This window comes from Myiozetetes cayanensis, unplaced genomic scaffold (genome assembly GCF_022539395.1).
Source record: "Myiozetetes cayanensis isolate MyiCay16 unplaced genomic scaffold, myiCay2020 scf1, whole genome shotgun sequence".
In the NCBI taxonomy this organism is placed as follows: Eukaryota; Metazoa; Chordata; class Aves; order Passeriformes; family Tyrannidae; genus Myiozetetes; species Myiozetetes cayanensis.
The window spans coordinates 126,104,493-126,121,244 of record NW_026086604.1 but is presented as its reverse complement, the minus strand read 5'-3'; positions in this window follow the sequence as shown (position 1 = coordinate 126,121,244).

Below are 16,752 nucleotides of genomic sequence, written 5' to 3'. Positions count from 1 at the left end.
AGGCTTGCCTTCCCCTGTCCTCATCCCCCTGTATCCTTCTCCATCCAGGAAGGCTGGCATAGTGCATCCCAGGTGACATGTTGTAGACTGGAGGGTTTGCCCTTCTTACCCCTGTTTAGATCAGGCCTTTCTGTATCTACCTTTACTATCAGGCTGTGAACTGCTTGTCTAAATAACCCATCATTGTTGGTGCTGTTCTAGTAAGCAATGAAATTATTTCTATCAACATCCTATCTTTTTATTAAGTACAGACTTCTTTATTAAATAGGTAGGTAGGTAGGTAAGTAGCTAGATAGATAAAAAAGAAAGATCCACATGGTCATAACATGACAACATACACAAAGTGGTTATGAGTTTCCTACTCTTCTATCAGTACAAAGTAGGACTATCTTTTAAATCCACGTTCAATCTTCAGGTTGGACCCAGCTCTAAATAATCACTGCAGCTTAGTGGAACTCTCTCCAAAGAGGACACAAGGAGCTCAGTTTAGTACTGCTTCCTTTTTTTTTTTTAATCTGAATGTCTCTATATTAATTTTCTAGCACATTTAACTTTCTTCAGAGAATCTAATCAATTAGAAGATCATATTCCTGAATCTCTGAATTCTTGTCTTCTTCACTGTATATTATTTGCAAATCTTTCTTTTCTTTCCATCATTCTCGATTCTTTCCTGTGCATGTTAAATGGAAAGCTAGAGCTTGCCCCATCTTGATAAGTGCAACAACTTTTGTGTCTGATGGTTCAATTACACAGTCATATGATGTATTCCACATTAAAAGTCCACATTTGCCACAACCTTTGTCTTGTTTGGTCTTTCTAGCACTGTACGCTTTAGAAACACTTGAGAGAAAGGCACCATAGCAGTGTAAATCACCAAGTGCACTCACATGGGAGACAAGGCTGATCACCTGCTTGGAGGAGAAACTGAACATTTACTTTGTAGCATAAACCACTTTTCTCCACTGAAAAGGTGCCACCAAAGTGCAGAGACTAATATTTTTGGTTGTGTGTTGGCTGAAGTTTGCAAATAAATATCCTATGCTTCATTGAATCATCGGGTCATAGAAAGGCTTGGTTTGGAAAGGACCTTAAAAATCACCTAGTTCCAAACACCCTCAGCTGTGGGCAGGGTCGCCAAGCACTAGATCAGGTTGCTCAAATCCCCATCCAACCTGTCCTTAAGCATTTCCATGCTTCTGCAACTCAAAATCAAAGGTACAGCCCCTCTGAAAACTAGTAATGAGTTGGAATAACTGTAACCAAAAGCACCTCTCAAGACAGTGCCCAGCTTTGAAACATTGGTGTGCCCTGGTAAACACAGTCCTTGATGGATGGAGGAAGCGAGCAACCTCACACTCGTACAAGTGAAGCAAAAATGGGAGGAAAGTGGAATAAGACCTGCTGTCTGTGCCCCTTTGGCCTGCCATTGATGCTCAGGAAATCTCTGTGTGAGTGCTCTCTCTGTGGAAACCACAGCAGAAAACAGCTTTTCTTGTTCTTCCCAAGGTTTTAGCAAGGATATTGTGATTTGTTATCAGAGTTAATAGGAAAATGTTAGAAATGAACTAATAAATGCTACTGCAGAGATTTTTCTAAATTACCTAGCTAATTGTGGAGCTGGTAGAAGTTATGCAGACAGTTAAAGAGATAGTTCAATTACTCACAACATTTACTGAAGATCACTAGCCTTAAATTACTAATAATCAGCTCACTGAGAAATATTAATTGCAACAACAAAGGTGTTTCAGTTGATGCAGGAGCCTCATCTAGTGAGTATATGTTTGTAAAAGCCACTTACCTATGCAAATTGAACTGCACTTCCCTACCCCATCCTTTGTGTTTTCCTTGCTTATGACACCTGATCAGAGCCCTTTTGGAGGCGATGTGTTCTCTACTGGCAGAGGAATGGATAACATTTCATCGGGGACAGAAAAGTGTATATATCATTTATAAGGTCCAAAATGATGGACAGTGTCTGTCTCAGATCTCATGCTTCAAAAAATTACATTTGTGAAAACTTTTACAAGATTGGGTGTTTAAATCTTCTGTACAACAATTGAACAATAATTGATGAAATGACCTTTAACAAGGAGGGAATGCCTCAGGAGGCATTTCAAATTTAGCCTCCTTCCAGAATGTCCTTTCAGGAAATGCTTTTCCTACCAAGAGGTTTTATTAGTATCTTGGAAACACTCTTATTATTTTATTCTGAGTGATGTTAAAACAAAAATATACTTTTTAATATTATTAGTTCCTCAGTAATTCACAACATCTGCTGTCCAGGTCATAAACTGCATTTCATACCCAGAATGCTTACAATTAGTCATCCTCTTATCATTGGCATACCTGTCTGGATATTAAATTCTTCCCTTCTGACTTGAGGCTCTATGATGTGATCACCTTAGTCTCATCCAATAGTGATATTTGTGTCAACGATGTTTTGAGATCTTATGTGGCAATGATATTTAATCGTCAGAGGTGATACACAAACTTTTTATTTTTATACACATCATCTATGTAAACAAAAAGAGGAATAATCAGGAAAAACTTATATAAAAACATATATTTAACAGAAAATTATTTGTATAAGATTCAGAGCTTCTTCTAGTAAGTCTTGCTATGGTCTTTCTGCAGATCCTGTCGTAAAATCTCTAATACATGCAATTAAAGAGTTTATCAGAAGCATCCTAGCTGGGAGTCCTTCAAAGCACAGCTGATCTTAGAAACTCCTATTTGGCACAAAGCAACCACCTGTCAATATTTCAATTACCATCCTCCCTGCCTGATCACACTTCAATTGTTTTCCAGTAATTATTATAATCATCCGTTGCAAGGGCAACCAGTTGTTTCAGGGTTTTAGGTGAGAGGCAAAGAACTGAAAAAAAAAACCAAAAACCAAAACCCGCCCAGTCATTTGTACAGATCTTTCCTCGGGGCAGCTCCTTATTTGAACAGCTGCTGGTAAGGCACAAATCAATCCCAGAGCTAAGCCAAGCCTGGATGGCATGATGCATCCTGATTTCTGTGGGGGTGTGTGTGTTATTGTTGTTGGTCCTAATTTGAGTCCTGCACATGACCAGCCGCTTTCCCTACTGGAAATAATTTCCTAAATTAAAGGTTGCTGCAGTGTTTCAAGCCTGTCAAAGATCTCTTGTTGGACAGGATCCTTAAAAAAAAAAAAAAAAAAGGGTAGGTGTCTCAAATCTTAGCCTCAAGAAACAGGTTTCACTTGATGAAAGGACTGAAAAATCTTTTGCCAAACAGGGTTGTTTTTTTTTTTCTGTTAGATTTCATGGGGAAAAAGATTTCATCTTTTGTTTTATTTTACAGGAATAAATTGCTTGGATTGATTGTTATTTATTTGCCTTTTTTTTTTCAGGGGAAATAAAAAAACAACCGAAAATCATGACACTGCAAAAATTCTGAAAATGTTCAAGCTGCGATGGAAGATAGTGCAAGGTAACCTAGAAATGCTGAATATTTCTCATTATGGTCTCTTACTATTTTGCACTAATTTCATGACAATCTAAGTTCATTTGAATATGCAGAATTTCACTAAATCTATTTCTTCGGGCTGCTATGAGCTTTGAAGTGATGTTATAAATATTACTAGGAGCAAAATTCTGAAAATCTCTTGAAATCCATTAGGATTTCAATGGAGCCGGGAATTCACATCTGAGGATAAAAATCCTGTGGGCAACATGCTGGATATTATTACGCCACTCAACCCTGGTAATAATAATAATTTTTATGCATGAAGAAGCCAGTGAGATTGTGATGCTAGCAATAAATTATATTGCTTTACAAGAGAGAAGCTCACACTGGAATGGGAGCAAGGCAGTGACTCTTACGTCTGACAGTGTTTGCACCAAATCTTGCAACTGGAGAGAGGGAGATGGGCACCATCCCTGACAGCACAGGGAAGGCTTCAGCCCAGTGTGGAGCTATAACCCTACAAACCTCCACTTTGCCATGTAAGGAAGAGCACACTCACTCATATGGAGAATGCTGCAGAGCCTTTGCAAAAAGCAGTAGAGAGCCCTGTCTGGAAAGTGGACAGAGCTCTTCTTCCTCCCAGCTCGGAAGAGAAGTGAATCCTGCCGGCCGAGAGACGCCTGAGGAGGCGGGCTGTCAAAACACTCCTCTGAAGAGAGAATGGAAAAATGGGGTCAGTTTTCAATAAGAGACGAAAAGAGGAGCCATGAGAAAAGTAGCTAATAGAAGAATGAATGTATGAGAGAAATTACAGTGGGAAAGTCTCTTGTCTCCATCTGATAATAACCCAGAAAAAGAAAACTTAAAATTTTGTTAATAGGGGGAGTATTGAACTAGAAAATGCAGAAATGCTTATTCTACACAATGTGCAATCAGTTTGCAGAGCTCCCTACTCTATTGCCAGGTCCCCAGGATGTTATGATACTTAGATTTATATGGACATAAAACACATCCAGAACAACCACAAGAGAGGATGATAAAAATAAAGATCTCTTGGTGGAGAAATTAGGTCAACAGGTAATTAGCAGAGCAGAGGAGGAGTTGTAATGCAATAGAATTCTTCCCAGAAGCCTGTGGAAGGCAATCCCTGCCTGGCAAAGAAGCAGTTCTCCTGCCTGGGGAGAGCTGCCAGTGTGCTCTGGTTGTAGGATGCCTGGGGACCCTCCCTGGGGGCAGCAGCAGCACTCCTCTTGCCAGTAACCTCTCCTCCAGCTCCTGAATCCCACCACCTTCTTCCTTGCTGTCAGGAGCGTTTCCATGCTGAAATACTTGTGGTGTTTCCATCATCTCTTCCTACCTCCAGCCTCTGCTGTCCCAGTGAAAGATCACCTTCACTGCTGGTAAGATTTAGGATGAGCTTGGTGCTTTGTCTGGAATTCTCTCCTGTGACAACCTTTTATCTTTGCTATATATACTTTGCCCTGAGACATAGTAGTGGAACTCTTCAATTGGTCTTTATCACCCCTACTCAGAGCTCAGCCTATTTCTTTAGCTTGAATGTCGGCAACATAAAGGTCTTTTCTTCACTTTTCCACTACTTGTATCACATCCCTCTGCTGCAGAAGAACATAAAGTTTCCTTGCATGGCTCCTGCCCCTCCTGAGTTACAGGGATATAAAATATCTGTTGCTCTGTCCTTGGTGTTTGGGAGATCAGTTGTGAGGCCTGTGGCTAGATGTGTGTATTGCCCATCAAGGTCAAGGGAGAAATGGTTGTCCCAATTTTCTGGGAGCTCTGAGCCCAAACCAATGAATCCACTGACCACAAAAAGTACTTTTTGGAAACTTATAACCAGTAGAGAAGATGGCTGGGAGCAGACCACCACTGCCAGTATTTTTAACACATACCACCACTTGAAGTATGACTGGCTGCTGGCTTTTACCAAATGCTCTGCTTTGTGTCTTTTATAGGATTAGCCAAAAAACATTGGCAGTAGTGGCAGGATATTTTTGAAAAAAAACTATGAATAAATACTTATCTATAAACATATATAATTGTTGAGGTCAGGACCTTTGTAGTGCTAGACCTTTGCAGAGCTGACCATAGGAAAAATGCTTTCAATCCAAGTTCTGTTGGCAGTGCACAAACAGCACATGATAGTCTATAAACTTTTCATTTGCTCAGTTTATGTGGGTTTTTTAAATGTATATGTTTGAAAAAAGATAATTATATCAGTATTGTATTTGTATCAGTTGACATGTGAAATCCAGGTTTCCTTACCTAAATTGTGTAATTTTGTGAAGTGGTGTATTTAGCAGAAGTTGTTTAGGGTTATACCATTAATTTGTGAAGTTAAAGCACATCTTATGGTAAATAGGTTCCAACCCTTGTTGATTTGCAGCGTACAAATAGGCCATCAAAATGATTTACCATAATCCATTTGTCATTTATCATAATAGCTTATAATTCACTCCTATTGCTGTCATTTTCCTCCTCTGTCATGTTGCACTTCTCCACCTGACCTCTGCTCATCTACTTGTTGCCTACTCTGTGTCATTTTAAAGTTTGCCTCTGCCTTTCTTCTGCTCATTTGAGCTCCTGCTAAGCGACACTGCGCTGTTGAGCCATCCTTAGATTGTTCCTTCTATGATCGCTCCAAATTGGCTCATACTTTGTGCTAGTTATGGTTTAAAATTAGGCACCCACTCAAGTGCTTTGCTGAACTTGGGTGTCCTTCATGTAACTGGGTTTAATCTTTTCCCTGCCTCATAGGCTCCCCTCACTGCTTGGCAGTGATTAGCACTGTTCTCTGATAGAGGCTCTGCCAGCAATGTCAATTCTGCAGTTACATTTCCTGTTGAACTTGTGAGAAAAGGTCATTAACTTGTTGTCTGTGGTCTGTTCCTGGCTGCCAATGAACTGTTCCCCACAAACTGAGGGTCAAGAGTTGCCCTAATATACAGCTGATAAGCCCCTGTTCCAGCAGCTGCAATCTCCACACTTCTACCACACCATCAAGTACAAATGTACACCTGGCAGTGGGATAATGACACAGAGCCACCACTGCAGTTTCCATCAAGATGAGGTTTCAAGGACTGAAACTAATAGCTATTGCAAAAGCTATCAAAATTATATTAAAAGACACAGCATTGCTCTTTGTACTTAAGCCTTTCATCCAAGGATACCAGAGCACATTACAAACACCAAGCCAGGCACTTTCCACTAACACTGCTTCACTATCCAAGGTTTCCACCTTTAATGCCATCCATCTCTCCTACACCTTTGATTTGTTTTCTCATCTTTTCCTCTACTCCATTTCTTCCAGAGCTTACATGCACTTTCTATACTCCTGCACCCTTTGAAAAAAAAAAATCCAGATTTCTGTTGCTATCTCTTGGCTTCTTATCCTCCCTGTCCACCACAGACCCTCCACCACTGTCCATTAAGCTCAGCAACACTCTGACCACTGCCACTGCTGTTTGTAGATACAGCGAGAGCATCTGTCTTCCCATGTCCTGCCCTGTTGATCAAGAGAGCCCCCTGACCTGCTGCAGGTGCCAGTGGTCCCCACTGCCCCAGCCAAGGAGCTCCTGCCCTGTTGGGGGTGAGCAGGGGCCAAATGTCTACACCTACAGGTAAATCACTTTGCCCACTATTAAGGGCAAGCAAATTTTCTTGTGTAGTGGAGGCACCAAGATGCTCTGTAAGTGGTTCCTATAGCAACTGTATCCAGGTGAAAACTCCTGCAAGAGCTCCCCTTCCCCCTTCCCTCTCCCCACCTCTCCCATCTCTGCAGCAGTTTTTCATGGCAGGGGTTGAGCGAAAGGGTCGATAACCAGGATGATTTAATTGCCTCAGTTGCCCACATGGAACACACACCCAGTGCTGTCGCTAGGAATGTGTGTCCACACAATCTCTTGGGCAGTTCATTGGCCAGTGGGGTGTCAGTGACCACGAATGATCGATATGTATGGACTGAGGAAACACCTTCATTTTATGGAAGGAGGATATCAGATAATTCTTAAGGCATTGCAAAGGTGTTTATCTGACACCTTCATTCTATTCTACTTATCATCCAGGTCCTGCTCTGCACCGAGCGACCCTGACATAAAAATTGCCACGTCCTTCCACAGCAAAATTATAATGGAGGGCTAAGCAAGGGAGTTAAAAAGGTCTCCGGGGTGCAAGAAAGGAAATTCTACAGAATAAGTTGCTACAGCATCCAAAAGGGGAACATACATATATCACCTCCCAGTTGTGAAGGAAGGACAAGGCTGTGCCTGTATGGAGAGCTTCACCTAGGACTTCATTCAGCCCTAATGGTGGGCAAATGGCCACACACTGTGGTCCCCTTCCAGGTCTTCTGCGCCCATCTTACCATGTGTGGGTGGAAAGGACTCTGAGTTATTCTGAGTTTAACTAGCAAAACTGATTGTATAAGTGTAGATCAGCATCCTCAGCCCCTTAGCTAAGCTAGCTGGCTTTGGCCAAGCCCTCTTTTTGGCATCATAGTTGCAGGATAATGTTCAGCAATGTGGTATGGTAACAAACAGGTCTCAGGATGGGGGCACCATCAACTAAAAAACAGATTTCCCATCCATGTCCAACGACTGGAGGAAATCGTGTAGGTGACAACATAGCTCAGACAGTACTGAGTTCAGCTTAGACAAAATTAGAAGCAAGAAAGAGATAACCCATTTCTTATCACAGATCTCCTTTGCTGGCATCTTTGCACGAGTTATTTGACCTCAGGCTTTCCTCTCCAGCCATAAGAGCTAGAAATGTATTCTTCATTCACACAAAAAGTTAGTTATAAAATAGCAAGAGCAACAGGAGCTGTAAGTAGAACAGATTCATGGTGACAACAGGTAGATAAAAATTGACACCACTGAATTTGGTTACATATCTAATCACCTCCTCATTGAACCAATATCAGGTATCAGGGAGTTCCCAAGAGTCTAGAACAGTTGCAGTATAAGAGTGAAAAATCACAAGAAGCTACAAAACCCATCTATTTCAGTGTCATGTTCCATATTCAGAGCTGAAGCTTCTCAGTATTTAGATCTCTGTCATTCTTAGTAGACGCTGCTCAGAATAGCTTTTCGATATTGGCAAATTACTGACATGGTCATATCCTCTGAGTAGCTGCTGAAAACTGTAAGCAGCCCCACAGCCAATGTTCAGGGTCAGATTTCCCTTCCCCTGCCTCACCAGCCTCCATTAAGACACAAATACGGCTGTGCAGGGCCTTATCCTGACCCACCAGATGTAGAGACCTGAGTTTCTTACTCCTTGCTGTCAGCCTGCACCTGCTCACACAGGCACAAGGAATGCCCAAAGTGTGGCTGTGCCAAAGGTGCTAGGACAGAGGTGCCAGCAGATATCCAGTGTGATGATGGGTAATCCTAGAAGGGGTCTATCTCCTCTGCAGTGACACTTTGTCAGCTAACCTGTACAGCCAGAGGAGGGTCTTCCAAAACTATGTGCCAGTGCTGTGTGCTCAAATCACACAGCCAGACTATGGATTATCTGACTAATCCAGGATGAAGAGAAAGATACTCTGTGTCAACACACATCACTTACATCTTATGGGCAGAGGGATGGATTTTTTTTTCTGCTTTTCTACTCAGGGTTCCTTTCTTAGGTCCTAGTAAAGAATCTCCTCTAACTTTTTGCAACTTTAAGTAGACCAAACCATACTGGCCTGATGCACTGCATGGAATCACAGGATAATTTAGGATGCGAGAGATCTCAGGAAGTCTCAATCCAGCCTCCAGCTCACAGCAAGGTCAGCTCTGAGATCAGGTGAGGTTGCTCAGAGCTTTATCCAGCCAGGTTTTTAAGCTGTCCTGGGATGAAGACTGCACAGACTCCCTGGGAAACCTGCTCTAATGCTTGATTGAACCTCCTTGTCAAGGACTGAGAAGGGTCAATCCATTGACATTTTAGGGACCCTGGAAGCTTTGCCATCTGTAGTGTAGCACGTCTGGTGAGAGAAAATGTCTTGTGGAAGGAGACCAAGAAGAGACCAAAGAAAGGATGCCTAAAAGTAGCTTAAAATCAATGACAACGGGTCTTATCTCTTTGAATCTGAAAAAAAAGACCAGATACCTTTCCTTTGGACTCCTAAAGCCTGGTGCTCTAAATTCATAGTTTGTCATTGTATTGCTGAATTGCAGAGTCCTCTTGCTTCTGCTTGCAAGATAAAACAAGGAGTGATTTTTGTTCTTGACTTAGAAAACTGCAAGAGGGAAAATCTTGATCATAATCTGCTGAATATGTAAGGGAATTACTGAATGATTTTTAAAAGTAGCTGAAAATAACTCCAAGTCTCTGCTGATCTGAACTGTGCTGTCAGCTCTCCCCAGGGACTGCCACCCTTGGGGTAATTGCAATATGTCATGCGTTGTTTGACACACCGTGGAACAGGAGGAGCAGTGCAGGCGCTGAAGATTAAGAAGCAAAAGCCCCAGACAAGCTAAAGGCAAGGTTCTGTGGGGTTTTTTAAAGAACCCAAAAATAAAAGCCAGAAAAATTATTCTGAAAATACCTGAAGACATGTGAAGAGGTGTGGCCTGGCATCTCCAGCCTTTCTTCTGTCACACTCGTTTCTCTGCTATGCTTCATTGTACCCACTGACAATGTGTCTGCTGCCTGCCTCATTGCTTCAAATTAGTTTTTAATGCAAAAGATGTTGCAGCAACAGAGACATAATGATGAACCTGTTGCTGTCACAAAGCGAGGAACAGCTCTCCAACTAAGTATGGTTTTACAGGCCACACTTAGTAGACTCATACTATGGCTGAATAGTAGAGTTAGTAGAGCCATACGATGGCTGTAGAGCCCTGACACCAGATACAACCCAAGTAAAATCAAGAAGCAATCTCCAGGTGCAGCAACAAAAATGAGACAGCAGTAAGCAAATGGTCTGGGACTCTCGCTTTTTTGTAACTACAACACTGAATATCCCAGTCCTGTGCTGACCTTCATGTGAGCCAAAAGCCCCGTGACTGGTGTGACCCAAAAAGAGCTGGCACAACCTCATCCTACATGTCACCAGGCTCTGCCCTGTAACTCTTGCCAAAATTGGTGCCTTGAGAAGGCAAAGCAAAAGAGAAGTTTGTGTTTTGTTCTTTTTTCTTTTTTGTGGAGGTTTATCGCTAGGACAAGAAATTGAGACAGTAATCATATGACATTGGGAAGAAATGCCCTTCTGGCAATGACGTATTTATCTAGACCTCCAAGCTCTCAGCCAATGTAGGAATACATGGCTGCATGAGGGAATTGTCAGGGTGGGAAGGTTACAAGCTTTCCACCTAGAAATATATGCCTGCACCGTTTTCTATTTATGTGGGACTAGCAAAGGGAGGGTTGGTGCGAGAGGTGAGGGGGGCTCTCGGGAAATAGAAAACAGCAGGAGAGCTGGATTTTCTTTGCTACACTATGCAAATAAAGCAAGTGAACATGACTCTGAAACTGAGCTGATAAATCTGATTCTCATTTCTTGAGAACACTTCTTTTTATCAACCTGACAATATATACATGCATTACAGTGGAGACAAATTATTTTCTGCAAATGAAAATCTCGTCGATTCAGTTTTATAATTTACCTGCCTCCTCACCACCAACACATAATTGTTTGACAATTGAATAATGCTTAGAGATGTGCAAATAAATGCAAAAAAACATGTCAAAACTAACAAAATTGAGGGATTCAAATTTTTTTTCACATGCAGCAGCCAAGATGGTTCATTCCGCACAGCAGTGGTCAGTAACAAACATTGCATTGCAAGGAGAAGGAATAACCTGAGCCTTGGCAAACTGTGTGCCTGTGAGAGGAGTAAAATTTGGATTCAGCTACACTGGAAACCTGCCATAGCTTAGGGAAAATGTGTGTGAAATGGCTGGAATCAAGAAAGAGCCTTTAATGAACCTCGGCTTTTCAACACATGTTTTTGGCTTTGGAGCTGAGTAACTTTATCGACTCTGAAGAATATACATAATCATTTCGACACGGAGGGAGCAGAGAGTGAGAAATTACTGTAAGTGCAGCCAAACATTTGCTGTTTCTGAGTGGTTGGCTGTGAAGTTTTCCTAAGCTGCTGATCATGGAGACATTTTCTGCACAGTACAGAGCCTGTGTTGGTGTTTGTTCAGTACAGTGGGAATAAATGTCCTGTTGACTTTCCGTCCACAGTGCTGGAGATTCCTGCATCACCACAAGACAGCCCCATGTTCACAAAGGGCACATCATCGTGGTTTCTAACTGAGCTGTTGCATTTGCTGGTGCTCACTCAGTACTGGTAAATCAGTTATGTCATTTTTTGTTTCCAGATGTCTTTTGACATTGTTGTAATATTCCTTATTCAATTCTCTTCCATCAAATCTATCTCCTCTAGACTGAAATGTTTTATTCTGCTGCATACCATGCAACAACATCTGCTGACAGTAGAAAAACTGGAGAGGCTGGGGCTGAAATATCTGCTGCAGCCACCAACTATCAGTCCTGATTCATGACTGAGCACTAAGCAGATGACTCAAAATTCCTCCTTGATTTTGCTTCCCACCAGGGAAAACTGCTGTTACTTCAACTGTAGACCTCAGCTTTCCATCAGGCCTGGCTCTCAGCCAGCATCACAGTCACTGCTCCAGAGGACCAATGGCTCACCTGCCTTGGGACACTGGAAGTTCACACTTTAGACTCATTGCAACAGCTCCTCAGAGAAGGGCTTGGCTCAGCAGCACAGCACCACCTTCACGGGAGATGGTGGGACATGCAGGTGCACATCTCAGTGGAGGACGTTGTCTGGGTGCCAAATGTTCTGTGATCACACCAGCTCAGAGCTTGAAGTGATTCACGTTGCCTCTGACTGGACTTCACCTAGGGTATTTGTGTGATTCTTGGTTGTTTTGGCAAATATCACAGAGATCTACCTTCAGAATTGGCTGTCATATATTTCAGCTGATATTAGAGAGAAGTGAGGATCTCAAGTAAAAGGCATCCAAAATTTAACCTTAGTTTTTGATTTTCATGTGGCATCCTTTTAATTTCCAGTTGCCTCTTCTCTCCTTAGTTTACTCTGACATCAGCAGCAGAAATGCCAAACATCACAAGACAAATTGTTCTCCTGGTAGTTCAAGCCCAGAGGGCAAGACAAAATGCTGGAAATATGGCAAGGAAAACTGCACTATGTAATATTCATAAATTAAGCATCCCCCGTTCAAAAGACTGCTTTCCTTCTGCCATAGAAAAGTTCTTATTTTCCATTGTCAGTTGTCCTGACTATGTGTTTTGATCTGGATCCAACATATCAAGTCTACAGAAAAACCCACATAATTCTTCATGTCCAGCTCCAAGCTGGATATCCAGCTTCAGGCTGCATCACATACAATTTAATGGCAAATCAATTAGCAAAAATTTGGTGTAAAGCCTTAAATTGTTTTAAGGGAAAATTTGTTTGATTTAAACAATTTAAAGGGCATGGGAATAATTTAGATGTTTTTAGGAAGCATGTTTATTTGGGAAGATTACCTAATGCAAAGTGACCTCAAAGGTTTCTGAATTCTCAACCATCATGAGAAACTATGGTTCCTTCTCATAAAAGCATAGTTATTAACAAAACCCAACGATTAAGCAATAATATTCTTGGAAGAATATAGTATAAACCAAAATGGTGTATATACTCTGCAGCCACCCATTTCATGGGCAAGTTTTCTACAAACTGTAAGGACAGTCCTTGGCTCAGACAAAATATTTATCAATAAATAAATAATCATTGTAGAGTTTCAGCCCCCCACTGAGACTGGACTCAGCTGCACAAGGCTTACTGGGCCTTTCCTTTACCATCCTCTGTAGTTCAGGTTTGCATTTGTATAAATTAGATTTTCTTTGTGAAAACAGGACTGTTGTACAACTAGACTTTACTGGGAGTCACCCTTCACCTGTTAGATTAAATAGCAGTTCTGCTTTACAAAGTACACTCTGCAAATGTCTTTACATATGGAAAAATAGTTTCGTATGTCTATAAAAAACTCTGATGTAACAGAAGGCCCAGAGTACAGAAGGTAGTACCAGTCCTAAGATAAGGATAATTGACTACAGCTAGCTATTCAGCTTTTTTGTTGAATGATATCCTAAGCACCTTATAGTTGCAATTGTATTCTGCAAACAAACAATAGAAAGCTTTAGTCTTTCAAAGGAATTTTAATGGAAGTTATTTCATTTCTTCAAGAAATTAAACACAACAGAAATTAAATTTTTACCCATTGAGCTCATGGATCATACAAAGGTTGTGGTTTTGAGAAATAATCACAGTAATTATGAATGTTATAGTATCTTTTAAACTACCTGGAATAGACAATATTGCAAGTACTTGGTATGTACAGCACAAAGGACATATTCCTTGCTCTTCATCTGAAATACGAAACCTATTTAGTACTTTGCAAAACATGCTAAATGGAGTTTGCTCTCTCTTGGAGATAACTATTTTTTCTTCACTATGTGCAAGTGGAATGTTTGAAAATTGCACAAGACAAGCAATTTTGGAACTTCAACTTGGAGGACCAAATGTTAGCAAATCATTCTGAATTAATCGGAAGTTTAAGGCTGCAATGTTATTCTGTGTGACAGTGGATGCATTTTCTTTTCCCCCTATTTACATATTCACAGTCAGAAATGCATGGCAGTTATTGTGTAAAAGGGTCTATTTAGGAAGAAAAGGCAGATACCATTTTTGAAAGCTGTTTGTCAAAGAGTACATATGAACCACAAAGTGCATAATGAAGCTTTGCCCAAGAATGTTTGTAGCAGGAAGCAGAGTTGGAAAGATGCAGAGAGACAAAACAGGGAAAAAAAGGAGATAGTCAGGTCTTCACAGGGGGATGCTGTGCTCCAGTGGCTCATGATGCAGTAGAGAACCACCCATCATTTAGAAGGTGAAATAGATCATCCATGTTTCTCAACAAGTCCACACTGCATTTACTCGGGAAAGCAATAACCCATTTTGGTGAGCACAAAACATTCCATCCATGGGGTATCTTTCTCTTCCCTCTATGTCTTTGTGAAGACTTCAGGCCAGGAAAGGAGTTATAGTTGTGGTGACACCACAATTTGTGCAACTGAGACGTTATTTTAGGTAGAGGGTTGTGACTGTCATTAGTTCATTCCCAATGGCATTTCCACTCCTAGCTTTCCCACACAACCAGCTCTGCTGAATTTCGGAAAGTCCCTGATGCTCCTCTGAGTGAAGCATCCGAGTATTGCCGCCAGATTGTGTGAGGAGGGATGGTCTCCACACCTTGGTGGCTCAAGCATGAAATGGTGGATTGTGACTATAAAGTGACAGGACAGGATAAAAGTTATTTAGCTACGTGTTTTAACTGGAGATTCTTTGTTAAATAAAGGTTTTGCTTTGCTACCAGTAAATTACAGTAATGAGGGCAGAAACTGCTTAACCACCTACAGAGCACTGCATTGGCTCTGAGCTACAGCTCACTCAACTCAGCACCCAGTGGAGTGTGCTACAAGTCCAGTCTCTACCTGGGGACCTCTCCTGTAGATACCATGATGGTATCAAAACCACACCAGCTACTCAAGGGTGACAGAAATAGGAATGAAAAGGTTACCACAACTTTGAGATCAAAATCTAATCTTAGAAGAGTCAAGAAGTGTTATTGATGGAGGCAGGTGGTGTATTTTCCTATCACCAGCTATATAGATATTTAATAAAAGGTCTAATAAGGATCAGTACCAGAAGCAAACATGGATATCTGTGTGTAGGATTATCTGGGTTTCCTCTAGTAGCCTTGCTTGTCTATCTCAGCTTCTTCTTTCCAGCATCTGAACAAGCACAGCTTGCTGCTGGAGAGACAGACTGTTCACTCTTCCAGTTAAAAGTGAGCTGGCTTCAGCAAAGTCCCACGTGCTCTCTGCAAAACTATACTTAATGTCCAGAGCATTAAACAAATTGGTCTGTGTGAGCTTTGGAAGAAAAGGCATTTGAGTTTGAATGCAGAGGGCAGTCCTGGATAAAACTGGGGTCTCCACTCATACAGCGCCACATCTGTGATAATCGGAGCTGAAAGGGAAAATTTAACCTCTGGGGTTGATGCAGACCAAAATGATGAAAGGATTTTTCAGATGTGAAAAGACGGATCAAGAGTTTTACTAAATCCTAGGTCAGAGGGAAGGTTGCAAATTGCCTTTTCTCTGAATCTGGGACATTTCAGGCGGAAGCAGGTGTGCCTCACATCTTGAACATTTCACATGTGTTCATTTCATTCCCTCTATTTTCAATTCTCATTCCCTCATATTTTATTACTTGTTTCTTCCAACAGTATGATAGCACAAAACAGCCAAGCTACAAAGCTTCTCTCTAAATGCCCGATTTAAATAAAGCATCCATTAATTTTTGCACCAGTAGTGGTACAACATAAAATAGTACATTATATTTCAGAATCTGGTTCTGCAAACATTAGACCATTTGACTAAAATATTCCTAATGTATAAATAAAGTCACTCTTGTGCATTAGTGTTTTCAGCTCAAAGCTTTAATGTGTTATTTTAAAGCACAAATATTTTCCAAGGTGAAAAATATAAATGCTACTGTATTTAAGTCTTCACTCAAATGATGCACACAAAAAAATAGTGATGAAGGCTTTTCTTCCCATTAAAGGACTTTTACCAATTTTAGCAGAACATCCCTAATACATACCTAGAATATTATGTGTATACTTGGTTGTTATTCTGTAACTGGTTTGGCTGATTATAATGATTACACTAAGCTGGCACAATAGTAGAACTACCTGGTGAAAGTACTTCTGCAGATCCCACAAAAATCTGCTCACTGGAGATCATATTGTATTTTTGGAGGTCAGAAATTCTGATTCACAAGAATTGCAGATTTTTAACACTGCTTAAATTTCATTCAAAAATAAAACTGACTATTTTCCAAGTACTTCTTAAAATAAAATTGCAAAACCTTTTCCTCTGGTTTGAGATATTCTTTTTACCAAACATTAAGAGACAGTGATATCTCTTGGATGGGCTAATCTAAGAAATGGTATTTTCAAAACACATTAAAGAAGTAATACTTTGCTCTCTACATGTGAAATAGGTGTTTGACACAACCGAACTTGTCTGTGATCTGGATAAAGCATTGCAATGGTGATCCCCTTTGCTGGCACTGTGCTCTTCCACAGAGAGTGTTTGTTGCCCAGCTTTAGATGTGCATTTTGGCGAGTGTCACTGGGAGGAAGGAGCAAGAGGTGAGTTCACACCAGCAGTGCCCACCGCCTGTGCAAGAAGCACACCTGGGC